General features: G+C 34.2%; 1 pseudogene; it reads right to left on the bottom strand.

The window, feature by feature from the left end:
• Nucleotides 1-1,127: 1,127 nt before the first annotated feature.
• On the bottom strand, nt 1,128-1,305 carry LOC112838541 (U2 spliceosomal RNA; annotated as a pseudogene).
• Nucleotides 1,306-8,489: the final 7,184 nt, after the last annotated feature.

The raw sequence follows: 8,489 nt of genomic DNA, 5'->3' as shown, positions 1-8,489 counted from the left end.
AATTTTACAGATGGAGGATCTTCCTGAAAATCATGCCCCTTTTAAATTGCAGGGCCAAAAATGGTTACACACCAAAGTTTATCATTTCCATTATATCAAACTACCTCTTTGGGATGTGTGAGGAGTCGAGACAGGATTAAAAAGAAATACATTCAGAATGGAAAGTGCTGTCTTTGTTCTTTATTTTTTTCCTTTTTATCGCTCTGCTATTTTTCATGGGCAAATTTCCTCACCAACTTCCCTAGCACAACAATGCACCAAAACAAGACACGGAGACTCAGCAAGTGTAGAAACAACACGATACGCTCAGGCGGGATTAGCACACAAACGAAACACCCTCTTGGGAGCAGTGGAATCCAGTTTTCGCTTTCAAATAAAAAAAAAAAATCAGAAATTCATAGCTATAGACCTCTACATACTCAAGGCTAAGCTTTCCAAACCAGCAAATCAACAATTAATATTTAAAGAAGAAATAAAAGCCAGGTCAGCAGCAAGCAGCCTTTAGAAGTCATCATAGAGACTATCCTTATTGATACTTTCATTTTGTTGACCATTTTTATGTACTTTTATTATAGTATACCTTTAGTCATGCACTCAAGAGCATCATTTCAAAACTCCTTTAAGAAAAAGCTAAAAATTTCAGGCACCCTGAATACTTTATCAGTGTTCATTAGAAACTAAACAATAATGATGAGTCAATCTTGAGTGTAAGGAGAAAGCAATTGCTCCTATGTGCAAAGAAAATGCCACACAGTGTTCATCTGAGTAAGACAGGCATTGGTTATGATTGTTCAGACTTGCCCAATTTTGTCATTGCTGTGAAAAGCTTACATCCAAAGCAAATTTAGAACTTGTTCTTATCATTGGATTTTTTTTGTGTAGCTTAAAGACTTTCTAATATAATCTTTTTAAATGGCTTCTGCCATCTTTATTGCAATACACAGTGGGTGGGTAATAAACTGAGTAAAGTTGGGCAATTTGACACAAGAGACTAAATAAAGTCTCTAAGATGAGCTGGGACAGGAATGGTGATGAAGAACATAGTAACTGACTTTATGCAAAAGCAAAGGTCTGATGGAAGGAGCAATGAGGCAGATTAAAGGAAATAATGTATGTAAGGGAGTATGTAGGGGTGTGGTCAATTGTAAGGTCAAACCTTCAACCATTTGAGTCACAAAATTTGGTAGGTGGAGACCTCCTGAGACTGTAGCCAGTTTCGCTTTTTAGAGGTATTAGTTTTTCCTTATTTTAAACTGGTAAGAACAGATACTACCCTTGATCTTAGCTAAAAGGCCAAGAAATTTTTTTCCCCTTATTTTAAATGTAAGAGAATATACAGCTAGAATAAATGAAAAACTGTTATCAGAGACATAATCTGCCTAACTACAATTTCATTTTTTCATGTTGCATATTTTTTTACATCATTATAATCACTATGCCCTTAATACTTCTATTTCCTCTTGGATCACATAATACATTTAAATTTTCACACTTAAAAAATAATATTTTCACATTAAAAAATAATATTCCATCCTACCAATACATCATCCAATTATTAAACCATTTGGTTACTGTTAGTTCACTTCTATATCTTTATAACTTTTAGGCAATTGTATTTTTAAAGAAATTCTAAAATCCAGTGATAGTTATTATTTATTTATTTATTTATTTTTAAAGATTTTATTTATTTAATTTTGTGAGAGAGAAAGAGAGACTGCACAAGCAGGAACAGGGTGTGGGGGGCAGAGGGAGAAGCAGACTCCCCGCTGAGCAGGGAGCCTGACACGGGACCTGATCACAGGACTCGATCCCAGGACCATGGGACCATGACCTGAGCCAAAGGCAGACGCTTAACCAACTGAGCCACCCAGGCTCTCAAAAATCCAGTGATATTTAAACATCATTGGAATAAAAAAGGAAACAGCTAGCAGGTGTAACTCCTTCTTCCATTGCTTTGTCATGTTCCCCAAACACAGGATGAATGGATGTCTTCTCAAGACTCTTCTCCACCCCCAAATTTTACTGTGGTAAAATACACATGATATAAAATTTACCACCCTAACCATTTTTAAGTGTGCAATTCAATGGTATTAAATACACTTTACAATGTTGTACAACCATTGCCACCATCCATTTCCATAACTCTTTTCATCTTGTAAAAGTGAAACTCTATACCCATCAAACAGTAACTCCTCATTTCTCCTTACCCCCAACACCTGGCCCATTCTACTTTCTATCTTTATGATTTTTGACTACTCAAAGTACTTTGTACAAGTGGAATCATACAGAACTTGTCTTTTTTATGATTGGCTTATTTCATTTCAATTAATATTCTCAATATTTCACTTCAATTAATATTCTCAAGGTTCATCCAAGTTGTAACATATGTCAGAATTCCCTTCCTTTTAAGGCCAAGTAATATTCCATTGCATGTATATACCATATTTTGCTTACCTATTCATTCTGTTAATGGACACGGGTTGTTTTCATGTTTTAGTTATTGTGAATAATGTTGCTACAAATATGGTTGTACAAATATCTCTTCAAGACACTGCTTTCAAGTCTTTTGGTCTTTGGGGCATATTCTCAGAAGTAGAACTGCTGGATCATACAGTAATTCTATTTTTAAATTTTTTGAAGGACTGTACACTATATTCTGCAGCTATGCATTATATTCCCACCAACAGTGCACAAGGTTTCAATTTCTCTACATCCTCACCAATATCTGTTATTTTCCAATCTTTGATAGTGACCATCTCCATGAGTCTAAGGTGGTAGCTCCCTGTAGTTTTGACTTGCATTTCCCTAATGATTAGCCACATTGCATTCTTCTCATGTGTTTATTGGCTATTTGTATATCTTCTTTGTAGAAATGTCTAAGTATTTGCCCATTTTTTAATCAGATTGCTTTTTTGTTGTTTACATATTAGATATTAGATATATATTAATATTAGTTATTAATATTTAAACATTAGTGGAATGAAAAAGGAAAGATTTGGCAAGTGTAACCTCCTTTTTAAAAAAGATTTTATTTATTTATTTGACATAGAGAAAGAGAGCACAAGCAGGGAGAGTGGCAGGCAGAAGGAGAGGGAGAAGCAGGCTCCCCACTGAGCAGACAGCCAGGCGTGGGGCTCCATACCATGACCCTGGGATCATGACCTGAGCCAAAGGCAGAGGCTTAACTGACTGAGCCACCCAGGCACCCTGTAAAACCTCCTTCTTATCAGATATGTGATTTGCAAATATTTTCTACCAGTCTGTGGTTGCCTTTTTACTCTCGATACTGTCTTTTGATTTATAAATTTAAAAAATTTTCCTTAAGTCCACTTTGTCCACTTTTTTTCTTTTTTTTTGCATGTGTTTTTGGTGTAACATGCAGGAAATCACTGCCAAATCCAATGTTGTGAGGCACTGCCCTATATTTTCTTTCAAGAATTTTATGGTTTTAGGGGTTTTTTTTTTTAATTTATCATGAGTTAATTTTTGTATATAGTGTTAGGCAAGGATCCAGCTTCATTCTTTTACCTGTGGATATTCAGTTTTCTAGCACTGGCTGTCTTGGCACCCTCGTCAAGAATCATTTGACCATATATGCGAGGATTTATTTCTGAGCACTCTTCTACCCCACTGGTCTATGTGTCTGTCTTTATGCCAGCCCCACACTGTTTTGACTACTCAGCTTTATAGTAAGTTTTGATATCAGGTAGTGTGAGTCTTCCACCTTTGTTCCTTTTCAAGATTATTTTAGTTATTCTGGCTCCCTTGAGATTTCATATGAATTTTAGGATGGGTTTTTCTAATTCTGAAAAAAAAAAAAAAAAGAATCATTGGGATTTTAATAGTGACTACATTGAATCCTTCTATCGCTTAGGATATTATTGACATTTTAACAATATTGTCTTTTAATCCACGAACATGATACGTGTTTATGTCCATTTATTCATGTCTTCTTTGATTTCTTTCAGTAATGTTTTATAGTTTTCATTGTACAAGTTTTTCACCTCCTTGGTTAAGTTTATTCCTAATTATTTTTTTGATGTTATTATAAATGGGATTGTTTTCATTAATTTCTTTTGCAGATTGTTAATTACTGGTGAATGATTTTTGTGTGTTGACTGTATCCTGCTACTTTGCTGAATTCATTTATTAGTAGTACAATTTTTTGGCGAAATTTTTAGTTTTCTACATACAGGATCTTATCATCTACAAAGAGAGATAATTTCACTTCTTCCTTTCCAATTTGGATGCCTTTTATTTCTTTGTCTTGTCCAACTACTCCAGCCAGAACTTCCAGTACTATGTTAATAGGAATGGCAAAAAAGGTCATTCTTGTCTTGTTCCTGATCTTAGAGGAAAAGCTTTCAGTGTTTCACCATTGAATATTATGTTTGCTGTGGGTTTTTCGTATATGGCTTTTATTTTCTTGAGGCAGGTTTCCTGCTATTCCTAATTTGTTGAGTGTTTTATCATAAAATGACATTGAATTGTGTCACATTTTTTGAATTTTTTTCTGCATCAATTGAGAAGATCATGTGAATTTTTATTCCTTCATTCTGTTGTGGTATATGTACTTCATATGGTGAATCATCCTTACATTCAGGAATAATCCCACTTGGTCATGGTATATAACCCTCTTAACATGCTCCTGAATTCATTTTGCTGGTTTTCTTGAGGATTTTTGCATCATTGTTCATAAGGGAATACTGGGCTATGGTTTTCCTATAGTGTCTTTGTCTGCCTTTGGTATCAAGGTAGTGATGACATCATAGAATGAGTTAGGAAGTATTTCCTCCTCTTCAATTTTTGGAAAAGTTTGAGAAGGGCTGGTGTTAATTCTTTAAATGTTTGGTAGAATTCACTAGTGAAAGCATCAGGTCCAATGCTTTTCTTTGTTGGATGATATTTGATCACTGATTCAATCAACTTACTATTATAAATCCATTCAGATTTTCTATTTCTTCAAAAATTATTTTGGTGGGCTTTGGGAATTTGTCCATTTCATCTAGATTATCCAAGTTGTTGGCATACATTTGTCCACAGTACTTTCTTATAATCTTTCTTATTACTATAGAATGACTTGGTATAATGTCCCCACTTCCATTTCTAATTTTAGTAATTTGAGTTTTCTCAGTTTTTTTTTTCCTTAGTCAAACTAGCTAAAGGTTTGTCAATTTTGTGGATCTTTTTAAATAACCAAGTTTGGTTTCATTGAATTGATACATATATATGTGTGTGTGTGTGTGTGTGTGTGTGTGTGTGTGTGTGTGTGTGTGTTTTCTATTTTCAATTTCACTTATCCCTGCTCTAATCTTTATTATATCCTTACTTCTGTTATCCTTGGGTTTAGTTTGTTCTTCTTTTTCTGGTTCCTTAATTGGCAAAGTTAGATTGTTGATTTGAGAGCCTTCTTATTTGTTAATGCATTTACAATATAAATTTCCCATTTAGCACTGTTTTTGGTATGTTCCCAAAGTTTTGGGTATGATGCATTTTCATTTTCATTACTCTCTAAGTATTTTCCAGTTTCCCTTGTGATTTCTTATTTAATACATTGGTTGTTTAAAGTGTCTAGTTTGATTTCCACAAATTTGTGGATTTTCCAGTTTTAAACCTATTATTATTAATCTTCAGCCTGTTGTGGTTGGAGAAGATGCTTTGTATCACATCTACCTTTTAAAATCTATTGAGAGCTAACCTGTAGTCTAACATATGCTTTATCCTGGAAAACGTCCTGTGTGCACTTGAGAAGAATGTGTATGCTATTATTGCTGGGTCAGGTGTTCTGTGTACATCTGTTGGATCTGGTGGTTTTTTATGCTGTTTAAGTTCTCCATTTCCTTACTTATCTTCTGTGTGGTTGTTCAAGCCATTATTGAGAGTGAGGTATTAAAGTCCAACTATTATTATGAAACTGTCTATTCCTCCCTTCATTTCTGTTAATTTTGCTTCATGTATTTTGATGGTCTATCATTAGGTGTGTAAATGTTTGTAATCTTATATCTTCTTGCTGTACTGGACCTTTTATTAGTATATACTGTCCTTTTTTATCCTGTGTAAAATTTTTTGTATTAACGTCTATTTTGTCAAATATTAGTACAACTGCCCCTGCTTTGTTTTGCTTTCTCTTTGCATGGACTATCTTTTTCTGTCCTTTCAATTTGTGTCTCTGGATCTAAAGTGAGTCTCTTATACACAGCATATAGTTGGATCATATTTTTTTTATCTATTCTGCCAATCTGTCTTTTGACTGAAAACTTTAATTTAGTTCCATTTAAAGTACTTACTGTTAAGAATGGACTTACTTCTGTCATTTTGCTATTTGTTTTCTACATGACTTATAACTTTTTTGTTCCTCATTTCCCACATTACTCTCTTCTTTTGTGTTTAGTTGATTTTTTGTAGCGAAATGTTTAAATTTCTTCCTTATTTCCTTTTGTGTACATTCTGTAGCTATTTTCTTTGTAGTTACCATGGAGATTACATTTAACACTGTAAAGTTATAACACTCTAATTTGAATTTATATCAGCTTAACTTCAATAACGTATAAAAACTCTGTTCCTTTAATAGCTCCATCCCTATCCCTTTCAATTGTTGATGTCATAAAATCAAGCCTTTATAAACTGTATCCCCAAGATATTAAGGAATAATTCTTTTAATTGCATTAGTCTTTTGATTTATGAAGAAAATAAAATATGGAGTTACAAACCAAAGATACAATAATACTAGTCTTTAATAATTTGTTATTTTAATGTATTTGTTTCTTAAATGATATAGAAAACAACATTGGAGTTATGTCTATTCTTAGAATAATACGAGCTTTTATAATTGCCCATGTATTTGCCTTTGTTGAGATCTTTATTTCTTCATATTGCTTCAAATTACTATCTAGTGTCTTTTTGTTTCACCCTGAAGTACTGTTTTGAGCATTTCGTGAAGGACAAGTCTAGTGGTAATGAACTCCCTCAGATTTTGTTTATCTGGAAATGTCTTATTTCTTCCTCACTTGAAAGATTGTTTTGCTGGATGCAGGATTCTTGGGTGAGTTTTCTTTTAGCACTTTGAATATATAGGATCACTGCCTTCTAACCTCCAATTTCCTGATGAAAAGTCTGTTGATCATCTTATTGAGGGTCCCTTGTATGTGACAAGTCACTTTCTTCTTGCTAATTTCAATACAATCTGTTGTCTTTGGTTTTTGAACATTTAATTATAATGTGTCTCACTGTCAGTCCCTTACGTGGAGTTCGTTGAGCTTCTTGGAAGTTTATTGTCAGGTATTTCATCCAATTTGGGAAGTTTTCAGCCATTATTTCTTCAAATATTCTCTCTGCGTTTTCTCTCTTCTCCATCTTAGACTCCTATGATGAGTGTGTTGGTCTGTTTGATGTTGTCCTACAGATCCCTTACATTCTGTTCACTTTTCTTCCACCTTCTTTATTTTTGTTCCTTTGACTAGATAATTTCAATTGTCCTATCTTCAAGTTTGCTGAGTCTTTCTTTAGACTGCCCAAATTTGATCTCTGTAGTGTTTCATTTCAGTTATTAAAATTTAAGCTCCAGAACTTTATTTCTTTTTAATGCTTTATATCTCTTTGTTGATATTTCTGTTTGTTCATACATCATTTTCTTGATCTCTACATCTTCTTTAGTTCTTTGGGCATCTTTAAGACAACTTTTTAAAAATCTTTATCTAGTAAATCTACCATCAGGTCTTTCTCAAGGACAGTTTCTGCTGATTTAATTTCTTACCTCGAACAGGCCATATTTTCTGTTTCTTTGTATGCCTTGTAATTTTTCTGTTGTTGTTAAAAACTGGACATTTGTATTTAATAATATGGTAAGTCTGAAAATCATAATCTCCCTCTTCCTTAGCATTGCTGAGTTTCTGTTTGTTTGTTTTACTTTGTTTGTCGTTTGGATTTTTTTTTTTTTATTGTTGTCTCTGTGCCATGGTTCAGCCTGAGGTGTACACTTAGGTCTTCTTGGGTCCTTTCTGAGCCTTCACCTTTCAGTGGGCATATGTGATCACTTTCTAATTTTTGCCAAACGTGCTGTTGCTTAAGAATGTTTCATTCTTTAATGTCTGGCTCCCAAATGGGTAAAAAGAGAAAAAATTCCTTCTCTAAAAAGAGAAGAATTCCCTTCAGCCAGTGGGGAAGTTCCTTGCAACAATTAAAGGAGGTCTCAGTGTTTCATCTCCATGATGAGAAGCAGCACTCAGTAATCAGATCATAGATCCCTGGTATTTCAGGACAGGGTCCTTACTATCCACCCTGGCTCCCACAGTCTGCATGCATACTGATCCAGGGACACAAGTACCTGCTATGGATCAGAGATATGTGTTATGAGTAGTCTCTCCTGAGCTAAGAGCTGAAATTAACAGAAATTAATCCACACTGTACTGTCTAAGCCTTTCCTTAATAGTTGCAAGCCTTCAAGAGACTCCAGATTCTCAAAACGGTTACATCAGACAGATTCTGCCAGC

This window comes from Callorhinus ursinus, unplaced genomic scaffold (genome assembly GCF_003265705.2).
Source record: "Callorhinus ursinus isolate GAN/ISIS: 27379988/994484 unplaced genomic scaffold, GSC_fseal_2.0 scaffold113, whole genome shotgun sequence".
Lineage (NCBI taxonomy): Eukaryota > Metazoa > Chordata > Mammalia > Carnivora > Otariidae > Callorhinus > Callorhinus ursinus.
This window is presented reverse-complemented; position numbering and strand designations above follow the sequence as displayed.